The following is a 21,569-nucleotide window of genomic DNA, read 5'->3' as shown; positions in this document are numbered from 1 at the left end:
CATGAGCAAACAGGTGCCCCGCTGTGGCAACCCCTAACCGGGAAGAAGAAGCAATGTATGGCCATCAGCATTCTGAGCAGTACTGAGTGGAAAAAAAATCTACCTGCCACCTAGCTTTTTTTTTTCTTTTTTTTCAAATCTTTATTTTATTTTATTTGCATTAACAATATTTTCATGTACAATAGAAAAAGAAAACTTTACTGATAATGGCCAACATTCATAGACAGAGCCACTGATATGTCAAATAACAAGTAAATGCATTTGAGACTTCTTTTCTTAGTATGAAAATAAAACAATTACAAAAGAAACATATCATTATTTACACTGTTAATTCTACAGAGAATAACTGGCACAAAGTTGAAAAGCAGTGGCTGGATAGAGGTTGGATAAACACAGCATATATACAACTATTTACATATAGCGCTACATTTTCTTAAGATTAGTATTTAGTTGTTTTGTTACTGTGAATATCTTAAGAGTATCAATCAGAGAATTCAATTAATTAGTTCTTTGGAGGGAAGGACTGCCGATAACATTAATATAGGAGAACGGACATAATCCGGTTCTATTTTATTTCAGGATGTGGTCTAGAATAAGATTCCAATAGTTGAGGTACCTCAAGCATTTGTTATTATTGCCTATAATTAGTTTATGAGATAAAATATATTTGGAGGCCATACAAGCAAAACCTTTCCATCCTATTTTAGATCGATCCATCCAGTTTTGGGTAATAAAGAGTTTAGCTAACATAAAAAGAGCACTCAGGATCTTCAGTTCAGTAGTGGGTCTGTCAGTTGGGCATATGTGCAGTATAGCAAATTCCCAAGAAAGAGTGGATTTCCCTTAACCATTTTCGCAAGTTTGATCCTTAGTGAGGTCCATAAATTTTGTGCATACTTACAGTACCATAGAATGTGCAAGAGGTCAGCTATCTGTGAGGGGCAGAAAGGACAAAAAGGTGAGGTAGTTGGAAAGAAATTGTTTAGATGTTCTGGGGTATAGTAGGCATTATTGTTTATCATTAACTGGGTATACACCAGTTTCTTGAAGGGATAAAAATCTGTTTGTATTATTTACAGCATGGGAGAGATGAACATCAGTCAGTCCAGGATTCCTGTCCTTCCAATATTGGGCAAATGTGAGAGAAGATTAGTATTTAATAGTACAAATTAAATTATATGAGATCAATAACATCTTTTTTTTTCAATTTTTAGAAATTTCAGGAGGGATAGAGCAAGAATTACTTCTTCCTGTACCCCATTCAGGAAGCTTCTGAAAGTAGGCACTAGTTCTTTAATTTGTCTCAAAATCATTGTATATTTTTCATTTAGGTTATTTTTTTTTTAATATCTGACACCTATCTTTCTTTGTGGCACAAGGTGTAAGCACAGTGAGCTACATGAAAAAGCATAAATGAAGCAGGGTTTGTGTCTAGTAGGCAGATAATTTTACAAAAGGTGTCAGAATGCCATTATTATTATTAATTTTGATTCTGAATGTATCACTGCATATGAATGACTGTCCTAAATATATCAATTGCCCAAACTGCGTCAGTAACACCTATCAAAATAAAGTTTTTAGCCTGCTATATATCAAACATGCTTCAAGGAAAATTGCAAGTTATTTTGGTGTACAGTTTGTTAAACATGACAATGATGGTATGTATTTTGAAATAATTTTTATGACTCTGCACATATCCTAACTATGTGTGTAGGGCAAGATGTCTTATGAAGAGTGGACATTAAGCTTCCTCACAGCAAGGGCAGTAGGCACATGATATAAGATGAACATTTCATCCATCAGTGTACTAAAGATAATACAGCATAATATGATGAAACAAAAGATGTGATGAGGGACATAGAAATGGAGAGACACATAGGAGTTTGTGTTACGAACATCCTTATGCTATGTTTCTATCAGCTGTTTCCTCATTCACAATGCATCCTGCTCTATATCACAACATGGCTGATATAGGGATAGAGAAGGTGGAGCAGTGACAATAACTAGTACATCCACATACATCTGGTTGAAGAAGGTGTAAGAAATTGGAAACATGATAGTGACATGAGGATGTTGTTTTATTCATAACAGATGGAGCCCACACACACACACAAGTGATATTAATATGGAGAAAAATTATATTCCTGTATATCGTATGTCAGGATTCTATCCTTTGGCAGTAGAAATAAAACTTTAAAGACATAGTTATTATTTTAGCTTATCACAGAGAAACTCATGCTGAAATAACTTTCCATCACATATTGTAAGAGACACTAACAACGTGTTCAATAAAGTCATTAGATATACAGCAGTATCCATTAAATTTACATAATTTGTAGCCTCCCTTATGTATTATGTGATGCCCAGCAGCCTTGTACATGAGGAAGAGTAAGTGTATCACAGTTTATTATCTTACATCTGTTTTAGTATAGTGTGGTGGACATATTGGTATTTGTGCTAAATTAACCATGTTAATGTGGTGTAAGACAAAAGCTCACCACATTTTATAATAACACTTGAAATGATATTTAGCATCTCATAGTACACTTGCTCATTGCAAGATCATGTGCAAATGCTGCGGAATAAAAATGATAAAACAAAAGGGGGGTAGACAGGCCTGCCATACAGGGCATTGTCAGACCCCACACTGATAGACCTCTTGCATAACCACAAAACAAACAGCAGCAGAATTACCTGTTATAAAGACTTAAACCTTGCCTGTGATATAAATAGGAAATGGTGGAGAGATAGGTGTGTATCCCAGAGACTACCCTGTATATGGAACAAGCTCCCCATCCATATGAAGCAGAGTTCCTCCCTAATCCAAGTGCAACATGGACAACTGGATGGGAAACAGGAAATCCATCCCTGGTTTGGCACCTATGTCTCTAATGCAAACAGGTAACCTGTAAATGGTTCATCTCCCAGGCCCATGCTTACACTTATCAAGGATATCAGAACTTGTCCGAGATTTGGGATGCATGGTTAGGCTTAAAAAGATCCTTGTGGTCATTAACCTAGTAAACACCTATGAACCTATGAACATCACAGGAAGAAATAATATGCTGTACATCTGGAATTGAACCTTTGATGTTGTGTCCAAAAAGCAATCTTCAGACAAGTGATGTATGCCAACACTTTCCTGAGAAATGTGCGTGTTATTACATCCTGTGGTTAATGAACTGTTAGGTTAATTGTTGCAAAGTATTACTTTTATTCTACCTTTACTCTGTATTCCTATACAACCGCATGTTTAAGCACCTCTGTGAGAAGATATCCAGACTATTGCAGCCGATGTCAAAAACAGAACAGTTTTTGCCATGGGACATGAACAGTCATTCACTGTAACTCAGCACTGGTGCAAAATGCCAAACTCCACACACATCCTGAGAACAGAAAGTGAAGGCTTTCTTAAAGCCATTTCTGGCCATGTGTGTTGTGAGTGATTCTATTTTTTGACCAGATTAAGCAAGTGAAAAAGGAGTTGATAGGAAAGTGGTGAAATGGGGGCAAGCAGGGGGGAGGACACAGGAAAAAAAAAGAGGAATTTGCAGGAAGGTAGTAGGAGAGAAACATAGCTATCTACTCCATCACAACATAAATGTAAAACTGTAGACAGACTGCTGAATTTGGGCTGTCACCACACTAAGGGTAGGTGACAACAAAAGAATAATGTTGTTGAGCCAATTGTACCAATTTTACCAACTCAAATGTGTCAAGAAGACATGTAGGTGAAGTGAAGAGCTATGTATACATCTTTCTTCTTTTTATTTTTTGTGGAGCAGGTGCCTATGTTATTTTTAATTTCAAATAGAGAGGAATGCTATTGAAGGGGCTTAGGAATGTGATGGTCAAGTGGGCAGGGTAGGTGAAGACACAGAAGCAATATAGGACATATAAGACAGATAGGTGTGGTGATGGGCACAAATGGTTTAGGGGAACCATAATTTGGGATAGATAGGGGGTATTGGAGGCATCCCCATGTTAAGGTTGAGAACAGTGAGAATCTGTTCTCACCCTCGGAATTGTCATCACTGTTTCCTGTCTCAGTTTCCTTTGTTAGTGTTTGATGTGGTATCATATTTGGAATAAAAAAGCGCCTTTTCTACATAGCTGATTTAGGCACTGAGACACCTTTCCATGATGCCCTTCATATATATATATATATATATATATATATATATATATATATATATATATATATTTATATATCCATGTATATATTTGTTTGTGTCTTTCGGCTTTTCCCGGTTAGGGGTTGCTACAGCAGAACTCCGGTCCGCTAATGATTAATAGTTGAGTTTTACGTGCCGAGTTACCAACCCTGACACACAACCTTCAACGAAGGTATGCCCATTCAGGCTTGTCTCCACACAGAAGACACTCTAGCTGAGAATCGAACCGGACAGCGTCTTACTGTGAGGCGACAACACTACAACGCTATATATATGTGTATATATATATATATATATATATATATATATATATATATATATATATATATATATGGTATTTATATGGTGTGAAAAACTCTGTTAGTAACACATATTCTATATTTCATTCATCTTTTATATATTTTAATATTTTTAGAGAAAAAAATAACTTTATGTGTTATTTATACTTGTAAATGCAGTCAATTTTGTTAAAAGATAGGTCTTTTTATATACCAAAATAGACTGGTATACAATTTTTAGTAGAACTGTATTAAAGTATTATGCATTATTTTTAACAAGCGGGAAGGTTTTTTGTTATATAAGGATGGCAGTGGAGTGCTGGTGTTTTATTCTGATGTAGTCCTATAGTACCAGAATCAAAGCACTTAATTTTTCAATGTTTGTGTCGATCTACAAGAGGTTTGTCTGTTTTAGATAAATATTGGTTGTCTGTGTGCTCCTGGTGACCTGCCCAATTACTTTCTTTTACTGCTGTGAAATGCTACCATTCCAAAGTGCACTTTGCCAAAACACATGCAAAGGACAAAATCGTTAAAAAAAATGTCAATAGTAGCAAACATCAGGGAATAGTAATAAAAATGTTGGACTGAGAGATGATCTTACTTTGTCTGCCTTGCAACCTGATCATATACTTAGGAAATATGCAAACTATCTGGATTTGAACCCACATTTCAGTGCAGTAACAACAAATACTCAGTAGTGTTTCTTATCTTCCAACACAGGCACAGAGTAGGAATCAGAAAATGTACATACCAAACAGATATGGCTTATCAGGCTATCAAATTACAGGTCTATCAGAAGAAAGATCAGAAAATGTTCCTTTCTCATTTACTTGAACATGTCTAGATGCATGTGATATTGACAACATATTTAAGCTAATAATAACCAATACCATATAAATGTAAGGTTTCTTTTTTATTTTCTGAGCATTTTCCACTTCTATTGGCTTAACTAACTGAAATGCCATGCCATGTGCATTTCTTTGCATCTTTGTTTCAATGTGTAATATAGCTGATTAGCATTGCAGAACAGTTTTTAAGCAGATGATGTAGAGTTTGCCATTATCAAAAGAATATCAATGTAGTTAAGGTTGTTCTCTTAACTCTCAAGGTGATCCCACACATTTTTAAGTCTAGTCTGCATAAAACACCCACTTCAGAGAAAAGAGCCTCTTGAGTATTGCCTGTTGCTGTACTCAGAGTGATCATTAACACTTACAAACCATTAGTAGCTAACAACTGTCATTGCTAATCCCAGCATTCCTAGGGCATGTGCGTGCAAAGGTGTAGTTACTTACACAATGCTCACCTTCACAATTCCAAATGAGGATTTTGGTATTTAGGAATGCTAATGATTTAACACTATATTTGCATCTTCCCAGTGCTCAGATAGATGAATAGTGCAGCTCTGGAGTTTGCAGTAGAGGAGACTGTTTTTGATACAGACATTAGTATTGACTTGGAGGAGATTTTTTTTACAAATGAATGCATTTCTCATAAGATGTTTTTGGTTTCTTCATAAACTCTTTACAGTTTCATATTTTGAATGTATTTCAATATGCAATAGATTTTTCTTTATTTGTATGCATTTTTTTCATTCACTGCTGGCATAGTGCAGGTATGTTTTTTCGTGCTCTTTTTCAAAGCTTGCTAATGAATGGCATGGTTACATCACAATACCGTGCTACCATTTACTCTTGGAATGTTGCCAGTTAGTGCAGAGAAGTGCACTGTTTTTATTATCAACATCAAAGGGTTGTACATGCCTGGCTAACAGAGGTGTTAGGCTTCTCAGAAGTCCTGTGCTGACCTCCATAACAGTGGAGAGACCAGCGAAAATTGCTTTATATTTCTCCTTAGCTAGGATGAGCAGCATACTAGATCAGGCAATGTCTGTCATGGAACATCTGCTGGGATCTGCCCGATCACACTCCTGTAGTGGCACTACTTCCACTGTTCAAGCAGCGATTGAGGTGTCCACACCCAGACGTAGTAGGCCACAGGGTCATGGCTCTAGACTTAGTTGTGAAGAGACCTCATCCTGCAGGCATCTCTCACATTAAAGCAGCACCCCCACTTTGAACTGGGGACATGGACATAGCAGTAAAATTCTTGACAGAGGCAGTTTGCATGGTAGGAGTGCTTACACTGAACTAACAACTGTAGCATGCATGGCTCACACCAGTGCAACATACCAGGACATAGTGTTAACATAGAGCTTGACTGTGTTCATGCAGACACACACACATTTCAGAAAAAGTGTTCATACCAACTCATACACATGCAAGTTAAGCAAACTTTAATGTTGATTTTTACATCTCATGGTACTAGCCTTGTGAAATGTTTTGCTTTAGTAAATGTTCTGTGTTTCTTACTTGTACACACTCATTAATTTGGTGTCATTCTTGGCCTCCTGCAAATGACAGTGAATGTGCCATGCCCTTTGTTCATTTTGTTTTGACTTAGGGTTGCATATATATCTAATGCACAGAGTAGATAGCTAAGTGAAAATTCTCACAATGTTGATTTTACAAAAATGTATAACAAAAGAAAATTTGGAATGTTTTTGTACATGGTCCTTTTGGCATGATTATTTCAGTTATTTATGTAAGCCATACATTCAAATCAGTGATACTGCATTCCTGCTTATTGCTGTACTTAAGAAACTGTTGACATAATTGTCCTTATGACTTGTTTGTGTACAGGGGGTGAGTGACCGGCTTGATGTAGATCATTGTGTGCAATGCATAGCTGTATATAGCAGATATCAGTCCTATAAGCCAATAATGCCATTAGTGGGCACCTTACACAGGTTTTGCTTGAGTACATTTATGACTAATAGTATGCAGGTATAGCAGTTACTTTTATCGTCTTACACATTTGTTTGTATACTACAGTTTCTACACTTCCCTTGACAATACTGCAGGCTTAACTTGTGTCTTTGGGGCTGTCTCTGTCTGATGCTATTAGTACACAGCAATTTCATGGGGAAGTAAAGTTTGTGAACAATAGCTGGCATTAATTTTACTATTTGTATTTGCTTAGGTTATTATGTGTATTCCTTAGCTGGTGAGTGTGAGTGATATCCTTTGTCTCTTAGGTGGTGAGTGTCTTGTTATCCTTTGCCTATAAACCAGGTAGGGGCATATTGTGCATATCTGCATCTGCTTGCTCCATCTGTGCTGGCGTTTCTCCCTCAAAATCCTTGTCTGTATGTGCTGGTGGTGCTGGCCCTGTCTGTGGTCCATGACTGGTTTGTCCTGGCCATTGATTTCCTTGTTGTAATTGTTTCCTCAAGATGTTATTGTGCAATATGGCATAGACAGTCAGAATTTCTGTGCAGGTTCCTGGGTCGTACTGCAGGTTACCCCTGATGTGTCTAGACAAAGGAGCCATAACTTCAGCATGCCAAATACACGGTTTCTGACGTTTCTTGTTTGAGCATGGGCATCATTGTATCCCTCTTCAGTGGAGGGTGTGTATGCATTTATGATGGGTGTCACAGTTCCAGTGCAAAACCTGCATCTCCCAATAGATGTCCTTGTGGAACATCACTTGTAGTAAACCTTGTGTAAAGCTGAGAGGTGAGTCATATGTGTGAGTAATGGTAACTGCATGGGTTGTCAGCACACACATTGAGGATGATCCCTCTGTTATTACAGACAACTTGACAACCGAGTCAGTAGAAACCCTTCCTCCTGATGTATTTCCTTCTCTGTTGACCAGGTAGGACTTTTTATTTCTATGTGAGTGCACTCTATGGCCCCTAACATTTCAAGGAAGTGTGCCACAGCATAAAATTCCTTGCACTGTTCTTGTCCTCTCTCTCCTCTTGGGTGTGGGGAAATTAGATGTATTCCCTTTTAAGTTGTAGCATAGCATCAAGACATTGGTGCAGTATTCTGGAAGCAGAGGCCTGTGACACCCCAGGTATATATATATATATATATATACATATATATATATATATATATATATATATATATATATATATATATATATATATATATATATATATATATATATATATATATATATATATATATATATATACCCTGTGGGTCTCTGGAATGTACCAATAGCTAATATCCTTAGTGCTACACATACCTTAGTTTCCACAGGCATAGAGTTTCCTTGATTTACCCTGTGTTTGAGGAAGGGGAGACAGAGGCTGTAGAATTCCTGGTGTGTTTCCATATCCACCTTGCATCACTCTATTATTCGGATATTGTGCAGTCCATGATATTTTAAACAGGTCTGAACACCCTTCTTCTCCTCCTTGGCCAAGGTCTATCAACAGCAGCAGCAAAATTTGAGCTTGCTGCATATACACATGTAAGAGAGCAGTAGCAGACCCTAACATCACTTTTTTTTTCTAAGTGAGATGGTACTTGTATTCCATCAGGTTTTAGAGTTCATGGCAAATAGCTACACCAAGTGCACACAATTACTTTATAGCTTCTTGAATGACTCCACCATCTTGGATTTATTAATTAGTATATAAATCAGCTAGTTATGCTTTCATTAGCACACTCTGCAATTACCTTTATTTTGCGGCTCTACATGTTGTATAGAGCCATTTAATGAATACAAATGGAGCTCTATCGTGTGGGCATCATGGTACAATGTGCACATGACAGCAACATGATGTGTAGCTGTTCATGAATCTGGCTAACAACTTGTATACTCCACAAACAATTTAGTGATATGATATTTATGAAAGAAATTCATTTCTTCTAAAATATTAGCTGCATGCATAAGATTGCTGAACTCAGCCACCACACTCTAGGTGAGAGGAGGTGGAGTTGAAGGTTAAAGTAGCAAGTGGGTGACCAGCACAGAGGATACTGAGAAATGCACTATTTGTTTATTTCTGTCTACATTTCTACTTAATCTTCTTATATGTTTACATTTATTAGGCAGAAAATTGTCATGTCACACATTGCAGTGAAATATTTTGAGTGCATCCATCTGTAACAGCAAATATGTTTTGTATACTGCAAGTTGAAATGGAAGGATGTCATGACTTCCTTTGAATAATAGTCAAAGGATAGCAAAGATACTCACCACCTAAGAGACAAAGGATATCACACACATTCACCAGCAAAGGAATGCACATAACAACCTAAGCACATAGAAAAAGTAAAATTAATACCAGGTGCTCAGAAACTTCACTTCCCCATGAAATTGCTGTGTGCTGATAACTGTATACAGCTTATCTTTTTGAGGAGAAGGTAAACGTGTGTAGCTTAAAGCAAGTTTACATGCTATTACTTAAAAGTGAAAGCAACATATGCAATACAAAGTAGAAAGAATAAACTTCAATGGATATGTATGTTAAGATTGCAGAATATAACAAGCCACAAAGATACATGCTGTACACAGACATAAAAATGTAACAGTTTAAAGGAAATTATAATCTCCTTATAGCTTAATTTACAGTGAAGAAATTCAGTACAGTTGGATTAGGTACAATAAATTTATGAAAATCTGTGCTTTGCTGTTCCCTGCTTAAGAAATTAAATCATATGGCAATACTCAGTTGAAATGTGTACAGAAATACACACATATAAATTAAGTGAAAGAAGAACATAGTGCTTTTCTGATTAGCAAACATAATCACGTAAGATTTAAACATTCATTTGTGATAGTTAAGCAAACATCCTCTGTGAATTCACTATGCAGCAGAAAAGGAAACATTTTGCAGTACGGCTCGTGAGGAAAGACGACTGAAGAGATGGACTTAGGGTGCTCATGAATATGCAAAGAAAAAATAGTTAATAGTTGAAGTCTTTTTCTATGTTTTACTTATTTTATAAGTATAAATGGAGTAGTAATTCCAAAATAATGATAATAAAAGAAGCAAACTGCTTTCATAATACAGTTGCATCTCAGTTCCTCTTCTTCTTCTTCTTCTTTCGGCTGTTCCCATTAGGGGTCGCCTCAGCGGATCATCTGTTTCCATTTCTTCCTATCCTCTGCATCATGCTCTTTCACACCAACTGCCTGCATGTCCTCTCTCACCACATCCATAAACTTTATCTTTGGCCTTCCTCTTTTCCTCTTACCTGGCAGCTCCATCCTTAGCATCCTTTTCCCAATATACCCAGCATCCCTCCTCAGCACATGTCCAAACCAACGCAATCTCGCCTCTCTTGCTTTGTCTTCAAACTGTCCAACCTGAGCTGACCCTCTAATATACTGATTCCTAATCCTGTCCATCCTAGTCACACCCAGTGCAAATCTTAACATCTTTAACTCTGCCACATCCAACTCTGACTCCTGCCTTTTTATCAGTGCCACAGTCTCCAACCCATATAACATAGCTGGTCTCCCTACCCTCTTGTAGACCTTCTCTTTCACTCTTACTGGTACCCGTCTGTCACAAATCACTCCTGACACTCTTCTCCACCCATTCCACCCTGCCTGTACTCTCTTCTTTACCTCTCTTCCACACTCACCATTACTCTGAACTGTTGATCCCAAGTACTTAAACTCATCCACCTTTACCAACTCTACTCCCTGCATCCTCACTATTATTCTACCCTCCCTCTCATTTACACACATATATTCTGTTTTAGCCCTGCTAACCTTCATTCCTCTCCTCTCTAAAGCATATCTCCACCTCTCCAGGGTCTCCTCAACCTGGTCCCTACTCTCACTACATATCACAATGTCATCTGCAAACATCATAGTCCACGGTGCCTCCTGTCTGATCTCATCTGTCAACCTGTCCATCACCACTGCAAGTAAGAAAGGACTCAGAGCTGATCCTTGATGTAATCCCACCTCCACCTTAAATGTATCCGTCACTCCCACCGCAGTCCTCACCAATGTCACACTACCCTCGTACATATCCTGTACCACTCTTACATACTTCTCTGCCACTCCCGACTTCCTCATACAATACCACAACTCCTCTCTAGACACCCTGTCATATGCTTTCGCTAAGTCCACAAAGACACAATGCAACTCCTTCTGACCTTCTCTGTATTTCTCCAACAACACTCTCAGAGCAAATATTGCATCTGTATTGCTCTTTCCTGGCATGAAACCATACTGCTGATCACTAATCATCACGTCCCTTCTTAACCTAGCTTCCACTATTCTTTCCCATAACTTCAAGCTGTGACTGATCAGTTTTATCCCTCTGTAGTTACTGCAGCTCAGCACATCACCCTTATTCTTAAAGATAGGTACCAAAACACCTTTTCTCCACTCCTCAGGCATCCTCTGACTTTCCAAAATTTCATTAAACAATCTGGTTAAAAATTCCACTGCCATTTCTCCTAAGCACCTCCATGCTTCCACTGGTATGTCATCTTGGCCAGCAGCCTTTCCATTCTTCATCCTCTTCATAGCTGTCCTTACTTCCTCCTTGCTAATCTGTTTCACTTCCTGATTCACTATTCCCCACATCATCCAATCTTCACTCCCTCTCATTCTCTTCATTCATCAGCCCTTCAAAGTACTCTTTCCATCTATTCAACACACTCTCCTCACTTGTGCGTACATTTCCCTCACTGTCCTTTATCACCCTTACCTGCTGCACATCTTTCCCAGCTCTGTCCCTCTGTCTAGCCAATCAGTACAGGTCCTTTTCTTCCTCTTTAGTGTCCAATCTCTCATACAACTCTCCATATGCCTTATCCTTAGCCTTCGCCACCTCTCTTTTTGCCATGCGCCTCATCTCCTTATACTCATGTCTACTTTCTTCATCTCTTTGACAAACCCACTTCTTCTTCTTCACCAGCCTCTTCCTCTGTATACTCTCCTGTACTTCCTCATTCCACCACCAGGTCTCCTTGCCCTCCTTCTGCTGTCCAGATGTCCCACCAAGCACCTTTCTAGCAGTCTCCCTTACTAGCTCTGTTCTAGTTACCCAGCTATTCGGTAACTCTTCACTGCCTTCCAGTGCCTGTCTTAACTCTTTCCTGAACACCACCTCACAGTCACCTTTTTTAACTTCCACCATTTAATCCTTGGCACTGCTTTCATACTCTTCCTCCTCTTCTTGATCATCAACGTCATCCTACAGGCCAGCTAGAAATTTTGGATGCAATACCATCTCTTATGTTACAGCAATTTATCTCATTAGTTAAATCCTTCACTCCAATGGAGGAAGTTTGCACTTTAACTTCCAATGGGCAGAGCCTAGGCCTTTTGACAGAATCAAATTATGTCCTCACATTTCAAACAAATGTTCATATCTTTGGAACCGTAGGGGTTATGAAAGAAGTATAAAAGGCAAACCCTTCAGTACAAACCAGTTTTGTAGTAGTAGTATTCTTTAGTTTCTAGGTCTTAAACCATGTCTTATAAGTCACAGTAAACACAGTAATAACAGCAACTATTACATTTATAATATTTTGTAAACAACTTACAACATCTCAGCAAACTCTCAAGTTACACACATACTGTCAGCAGCATTTTCTTCATCTAGCTAAGAGCTTTCATATGAGGCTAAGGAGTTCTGTCTGTGTTTCTTGGTTTTTGAGATATTTAGAAAATGTGAAAATTATATCTATATAAATTAATATCATAAAACAACAATTAATATGTATTTACCTGCACTAGACAGAAATCAAATATTAATGTAGCTGAGTTTGAAACTGTGTAAGCTTTAAGATGAATTATTTTAAAACATTGTACATAATGTCATTTTGGAATTATTGATACAAATATGAACAAACAGTATTTGATGCCTAAAGGCATCAATATGAGTTAACTGCAGATGCATCTGGAGATGTCAATCAGATGTAATGAGTTAAAGTAGATTGAAACTTTAGAAAACACCACCACTTGATAGCAGTATTCTGATTGCTCCCATGTTTCCAGCACCATTTGCCAGACTTTTTCATTAAATCTTTATTCAGGAAAAAAAAAGAAATAAACCATTGATAAAAAAAGATTGCACTCGTGCTACATTATGAGTACATTTATTGAATCCATTTTTGTTTGTTCCCCCCTGTTTTCCTTATTTTAATTATGCATTACTTATATTTCTTTTTTTTCTCTCTAATTTTTGATCTTTACTCTACAGGCCCAGAATCCATGGGAGCAGGCCAACCATGTTCCTCCCAGGTCATGGAACATTCACCATCTGCCCATGCAGGGACATCCTCACAGGGTCAGGATGGGGGCTCTGGTTCTGTTGGTACCCAGGAATGTGGCATGCTGGCAAGCCAGATAAGCTATGAGCTTTGTAACTTGGTTGATGATGTGGTGGAGCAGGTAGCGGAGAGACATCTTCAACTAGTCCAGGATGCTCTTCACTGTGTTTAAGCAACACTGCCCAATCAGCATTAACCTCCATGCCACTGCTGGCCTCCACTCTCTTAGCATCAAGGTTTTCCATTGCAACTTCATCCGGCATTGGAACCATTTGAGGATATATGGACCAGGTGTCCTCCTGACCCCAATTCCCCTTTACCAATATCCATCCTTAATCCTGTCTGCTACACTCTCTAACCTATTTCCTACCCAAACTGCTCTCTTACATAAAAAAAACTTAAAAAATAGCGGGGGCTGTCCCATACCAAAATTAGTGTCCCCTTCTTCTCCCACCTCCCTCAGTGCAACCCTCTTGTTTGTTCCTTCTATATTTCCCTCACTGCTATGTTTCCCCTTTTTCAGTCATTACTATTCTCCTCTTTTCCCTCTTTCACGGAAACTAACGGGGTGTCCATCTGAGAATACCCCTATATAAAACATATAAAACCATCTGCACTGTGCCCTGCTTGCTTAAATACTTCAATAGTGCTTATGTATAACTGCTTTCATTAATAATACCCCAAAATGTCTGTAAGTATAAGAGAATTTATGTTTTCAGTTAGTACTTCCCAAATACTTAAGGATTAACTGTATCAGGTGGATGCGTTTGACGAATATGAAAATTTTTATTAAAAACAGCTTTTGCATTTGCTTAGCGTGAATAACCTGCAATTACTGAATTGGCATATATGCATATATGTTAATAGTTCTATTTGAAAATAACCACTATAAAAATGCAAACCTCTGGACAATGAATTTCACCCACTGTCGTATTTGTCAGAATAAGCCAGCCTGTAGTTCCTACCTTCATTCTTGACAAGTTCAAATCTGTATTTAACTGGATGGCGAATTATATTTTTAGTTAGAATTTAATTTCAAATGGTTGAGATCCTGTATTTCTCCCAATTTGAGAAATATAAGGTGAAAATGTTTCTTCCTTAAGTACATTCCAGCACTAGCTGTCTGAGACATATATCTTTTAGAAGATCAGTAATATATATAAGGTTATGAGCTATTAATAAGTTCATCCTATATATAACAGTACGACTTCCCTCAGACTCCATTTGCCAAGTGTGTTGTTATGAGCAGGTCATGTCACCAGATTTTGCTTCAGGTTCTCCAGTGATACAAGTGTTTGCTTAAAAACGGTTTCAGCAATGTTGCCTCGGTCTTCAGAAAGTCAGGTAAGTGGGATGCCCCCCATCCTTTCATCCATCTTTCTATTGGTTTCCATCATATTTTTTCAAATCAAACAATTTACGTTGAATATTTTCAGAAAGCTGACATATTCAAACACCTTCCTGCACTCGATAGTTGTTATCTACTGTCATAGAAAAAATCTCTGGTAAAAGGGCAAGCAGTTAGGATAGCAAGAATTGTATCAGAATATGATGAATTTGTACATCAGTTAAATATATTAAAATATATGCTGACAAAGAGAGGATACCCAGAAACATTTGTGGATGGAATATTGAAGGAAGTTACAACAAAGAGAGAGAATGGACATTTTATTCCTCTGTTAGGGAAAGCACAGAGTAGCAAAGAAGTGGTTGTGCATAATGAAGGGAAACACCTCAAAAAATCAGGTATATTTAGATTTAACATCCAGTTCTACAATATTAAAAGGATTTTAACAAACAATTGGCACATATTCAATACAAACCCAAACCTTGATTTGGTAGGAACATTCATTAAAATTATTTATAAAAAAGATACCAGCATAAAAAATATGATGGAAACCTATAGAAAGATGGGTGCAAGGATGGGGGGCATGGTAAAATGTGGATTTTGCATGCAATGCAAATATATCTTGGAAGGCAAGGAGGTATATGCACCTAATTATGGTGGATATATAATACAAAACAAGTTCACTTGCAGTAGTAAGGGAGTCATATATCTAGCTAAGTGCTCCCTGCGTCCATGTTTTTACATAGGAAAAACCATCAATGCACTGAAAACTATTTTATTTATTTATTTATTTTACATTTGTTGAGCGGGCTAGTCTAGCTGGATACATGTCCTTTTTCAGTATTGGCCCGGGGAGATAAGCTCCAAGACATGGTCTAAATACAATAGTACAAGTTCAAACAACACAGAAAAAATATCAATATGTTAACAAAAATAGCAACTTTCAAACAGGAAATAAAAATCATTAACAATGGTATTAAGTAATTAATGGTACAGAGTTTGTAACAGGATATATTACTGAGGACTTCTTCTTCTTCTTTCAGCTTTTCCCGGTTAGGGGTCACAACAGTGGATCACCTGTCCACTCATGATTGGCAGTGGAGTTTTACAGTGTCGAGTTGCCAGCCCGGCACCCAACCTTCCACAGAAGGCACACACACCCTCACACCTAGGGCCAATTTAGAGTGTCCAATCCATCTGCAGCATGTCTTTGGGATGTGGGAGGAAACTGGAGCACCCGGAGGAAACCCACGCAACCACAGGAAGGACATGCAGACTCTGCACAGAAGGCAACCCAGCTGAGGATTGAACCAGAGAACCTCTTGCTGTGAGGTGATAATGCTAACCACTGCACCACCATGGCCGCCCATAGGATATATTATTGAGGGCAAAAATCATAAAACAGTGAAATTTCAAGTATGGAGACATAAGTCAGGTTAGGTCAGAGGTAAACAAAGGAAGTTAGGTGAATAGTAATGTAGCAAAGGAGTTGCTTAAGAAGAGAAAGTAAAAAGAGGATATAAAAAAGAAAGAAAAGGGGTAGATAAGAAAAATATGATAAGATGGAAAAATGTAGCAGAGGCTAGTAAGCACTGGATAGGTTAGACAAATTAGTAGAGGTAGATGACTAGTCTGGTTTTGAACAGGGGCATAGCCAGTGAGTTTTGAGAAGTTTAAGTCTATTTTAAAAAAGAGATAATGAGGTGAGTGAGGAGAGGTCACAAGGGAGAAGATTCCAGAATTTACCTACAGAATTAGAGAAAAGGGAATCCCCAGCTCTGTTGTTAGGTTTAGTGGTGTGGACTAGTAGTTTTTGAGATGAGCGTAAGGAGTTCAGATTTGTATAGGGGGTGATTAGGATAGATAAACTTGGAGTATTAGAAGGTTTATAAAGAATGTTGTCGGCAAGGGTGAGTTGGTGAAATTTAATCAGGTGTTGTAGTTCTAACCATCCTAGCTGTTTTATGTTAATGCAATGATGGGTTCGGAATGGGTTGCCTGTAGCAAATCGTGCTATGTTATTATAAGCCATTTCCAATTTGTTGAGGTTATTCTTGGAGAGATTAGTAAAAATGGGAGAGGCATAAAGGAGTGTAGAGATCAAATGTGTGTGGGCAATAGTAGTTTTAGCAGTGGAGGAAATGAAGGGTTTTATCCTATAGAGGGTACCAATTGTTTTATTAACAGTCTTTATGGTATTATTTATGTGGATGTCAATGCTCAGATTATTGTCGATGGTGACACCAAGTAGTTTGGTGGTAGAGTCAGGAGATATAATAGTATCATTGGTAGATGTTACTGAGAATTGGAGAGTGGAGGACTTATGAGTAGGCGTGAAGAGGAGGAGTTTGTTTTTTTTAGGGTTCAAGAGAAGAAAATGCTGAGAGAACCATTATTCAACTATGTTGTATACTTTTTGGGTGAGAGCATGAAGGTCATGGAATGATGTAGCTGAACATAATAGGGTTGAGTCATCAGCATATTGTATGCAGGTAGCTTGTGGGATAGCTAGATGAAGGTCATTAATAAATATAGAGAAGAGAAGAGGTCCAAGTATGGAACCCTGAGGGACTCCTAAGGTAACAGGTAGAAGGGTGGATAAAGTGTTTTGCCAAAGTACTGCTTGCTGTCAGTTGTCAAGGTAGGATTGGAACCATATTATGGAAAGTGGGTCTAATGACAGAGATTTCAGGATGTTTAAGAGAATTTGGTGGTTTACCATGTTGAATGCTTTGGACAGGTCGATGAATAGAGCAGAAGAAAGGTTATTCAGGTTTCGGTGCCTGTTAATATAGTCAGTAAAAGACAAGAGGGCAGTGGTAGTGCTGTGCGAGGGTCTGAAACCATGTTGACAGTTGGAAAGTAAGTTATTTTCAATTAGATGGTGGAATAGTTGCTTATGGATACACTTCTCCATAATTTTAAAACTAGAATCTACCAACATTTATTAGGACATTGGTAGGAATGAAACAAAAAATGCCCTAGCTGCACATATTGGCTTGCACCCAGGACACAGTTTCAGGTTCACTATCATTGAGCAAGTCACTTTGGGTGAGGGGGGGGCCCTGAATGAATATCTAGAACTGAAGGAGCGCAGATGGCAAATGAGAACTAATGTATCTGAGGAACCAGGACTCAACAGTGCAATTTCTATTAGTTCTATTTTAAAACTTAAAGCAGAAATTTACATGTAAGTGTCTTATGTAGGATGATGTCTTGTAACATTTTTAAGTAGTTATTTGTATTTATGTATGAGTTCACCTTTTGTATAAAGGAAGTACTGTCATTTTATGTGATTAAGACAATGTATAAAGGGTGAGGTTTTTGTTAATGGTATTCTGATGAAGTTTCTGTTGTGAGACATGCATCTCTCCAAATAGATGCACAGACCCCAATTAATGTCAGAATTCAAAGAGCTGCACCAGACTTTTAACCACTTGTAAGAGCAGTGACATTAATGGTTCTACTCCAAACTATTCCAGTAAAGCTTAGACGATACAGTGCTTGTCTTTCCTGGCCATGGGATTCATTGAGTAGCTTTTCTTCCTGTCCCTTTCCTGACCAAGTTCTACACTATTAGGTACTAAATCCCCAGAAAGGAGATACTTTGTGCCTTTTTCCTGCTGCTGGAATTTCATATAATGGTATGTAGAATGTGGTCGGAATACTCATAATTTCTGACAGAGATGAATGTTTTTGAGACTAAAACCATGCTGCATCAGTATAGTCTGTGAAAATGGACTTCAGAATGGATGCACCATGGTCACTACCAAGAACATGCTAGGCTATAGTAATCTTATCTTTTATGATTCTCTGACTTATTAATATTAACAGTGAAGGCTACCCTCTAAATTTTGGCCAGGCTTGTTCTGAAATGAGGTCTCATCTTTTTCAGATTAGACAGGTGGGTGATGGCCAACAATGCATCATTCAAAAGATATGTCTGACTATTGCTACTCTATAGCTATTACACTGCACTCCTAATTTGTCCTTATTTCTTTTCCATTGCTTATAGTATTTTTTCACATATTATTTTATTTATTGTTATATTAGGCAAGTGGTTCTTCACAAACCCATTTAAGCTACAAGTCAGGCTATAAAAGCAAAGGTGAATGGACAATATTGTCTAGACAATTAGTTAGAGTACTCTAGGGTGTTAGATGGAAGCCAAACAATTCAGAAATACGATGATACAGCCCCAATGATAATGTTTAAAATGTCACACATAGCGGCTGGGGATCAGGACTGAACCCCAAGCCCATGAAGCAGAGACAGTAACACTAAACCGACAAGTAATGATACAAAGAGAGTAGAATTAGAATGCTGTAATACTTTTTTATTTCCAGCAAATGAAACTCTACATCATCTATAAAATAAAAATTCAAATAACTGGTAGAGTGATTATATGTAACCATTTCAGGTCAAGCAATTAAAGATAAGTTCTGATAAATGAAAGAAGAATAGCAAACAGATCAATAGTCATTTCAACCTGGCTTGCACATTACTGAGCACCTTAGAGACATTAAAAATTCTTCTTCTTCTTCTTCTTTTGACTTTTCCCGGTTAGGAGTTGCCACAATGGAGCACCTGTCCACACATGATTGGCAGTGGAGTTTTACGGTGTCAAGTTGCCAGCCAGCGCCCAGCTCCCTACCTTCTAGAGGAGGCACACACATGCACACACTTACGCCTAGGGCCAATTTAGAGTATCCAATCCACCTACAGCATGTCTTTGGGATGTGGGAGGAAACCAGAACATCCGGAGGAAACCCACATGACTACAGGCAGGACATGCAGACCCCAGCCAAGGATCGAATAGGAGAACCTCTTGCTGTAAGGCAGCAATATTAATCGCTGCACCATTGCGGCCACCCACAGACATTAAAAATTAAAAATAAAAATTAAAATTAAAAATAAAAAAAAATGAATAATGCTTTATATGTTTACACGCTAGAATGTCCCAACCATAATAGATTCTTTATTTTTTGTCATTGAAAGAGTACAGATTGACTGTAGGCATGGGGATGAAGAATTAGAATTGGAAGCCAGAGAAACTAAATTGCAACTAAGACTAAATGCTTGCTGCAAGCCAGGTTTATATGGCTATTGTTCAACAGCTCCCTTTTTGAAGCAAATGGCAGCAGAGATTTAATTTCAAGTGTACTATGAAAACACTCATTTGACTGCAACTAACAGACCAATTATGTTCTGCACTTTTAAGTTTATTTTTTAACAATGTTTTATACTTTTATGTTCATTATTAGTATCAACACTAATATTTTTTATCTTGAATGCATTGAGTATTGTGGTTTACAGATTGTTATTTTGTATATTACATATTCAGGAGAAGTATGCCTTTAAGTTTAGTCAGGGTAATTTCATCGATGCAAGCAAAATCATGAATAATTGCTTAATTAATTAGAATATATAATTGAATGACTCTGATGAAGCCAATTCATGTTTCTTGGTGAAAGCACTTAGTTGTTACTTTAACAGTTTTTAATGTTAAATAAACTTGTGTTTCACGCAAATATGCCTTGGTGGCTTGCTTTTTTATTTTTATTATTGTTTACAAGTTTTTAAGCCATTTGACTTGTTTGTGATGTATTTGAACTAAACAATTACAGACATTTTATTTTCAGACTTCATATCCTTCAGAAATGCCTGCTAGTGCAAACTGTGCTATTTGATCAACTTTCAAAGTTTATAAGGGCAGTATATTCAAACTCTGTGTCAGATTTTGGGCTATTGCCCCACCCACTCCCTTATTTTTAGTACATAGCATACAGTGCTCTTACATTTGTAGGATAAGCATATGAATCACATTACTAGTCAGAAATGATGTGATTATTTACAAAATTCCAGACAGCTGTACTGGCAGTATTTCCCTGGTGTCACATTTCTCCACTCCCCAAAAACTCAAACTAGTTTTTAAGTGACCCTTGAGAATTGTTGTTTGAGAGTGTTTAGCCTGTTGGAATACCTTACCCCATTCCCTGTCTTGAAATTCCAGCTGTCTTGGCATTGCTGACCCCAGTACCATGCTGCACTATCCCATCATATGCCTGCAACCCTAGGCTCCACCATAGTCATTTGTGATTTTCCTGGCTGGCTCCCTGTAGCCATAGATCACCCTCAGACTCCTCCTTCCTGTGTACTACAAGTACTCAGCACAAGGGCCTCCCTATCACGGTAAGATTTCATCATGTTAACATGGTACAATTTGTGACCCTGCCTCCTATCTAGCAGTTCTGCCATGTAGTTAACTTCACTGATCTTCCTTACCAGCTTGTAGAGTCTCTCCCAAGCTGCCTGCAGCTCGTTGTGTCTGACAGGAATGAGAACCATTACCTGCTGCCCTACAGCATACTCTATGGCTTGAGCATTCCTGTCATACCAGACCCTTTTCTGCTGTTGGGCTTCTGCCAGGTTCTCCTGGGCCAAGCCCATGAGTTCCCTGAGCCTTGTCCTGAAGTTTAGGACATATGCCCCAGCAGACTCCTTCTGGGATTCATACTCACCATTCCACTCATATTGAATCAAATCTAGAGGTCACTCACCCTATGCCCATACAGAAACTCAAAGGGTGAAAAACCTGCGGATTCCTGGGGTACCTATCTGTAAGCAAACAACAAATGGAGCAAATAGTTGTCCC

Source organism: Protopterus annectens, chromosome 3.part0 (assembly GCF_019279795.1).
Source record: "Protopterus annectens isolate FY-2018-M chromosome 3.part0, PAN1.0, whole genome shotgun sequence".
Taxonomy (NCBI): domain Eukaryota; kingdom Metazoa; phylum Chordata; order Ceratodontiformes; family Protopteridae; genus Protopterus; species Protopterus annectens.
This window is presented reverse-complemented; position numbering follows the sequence as displayed.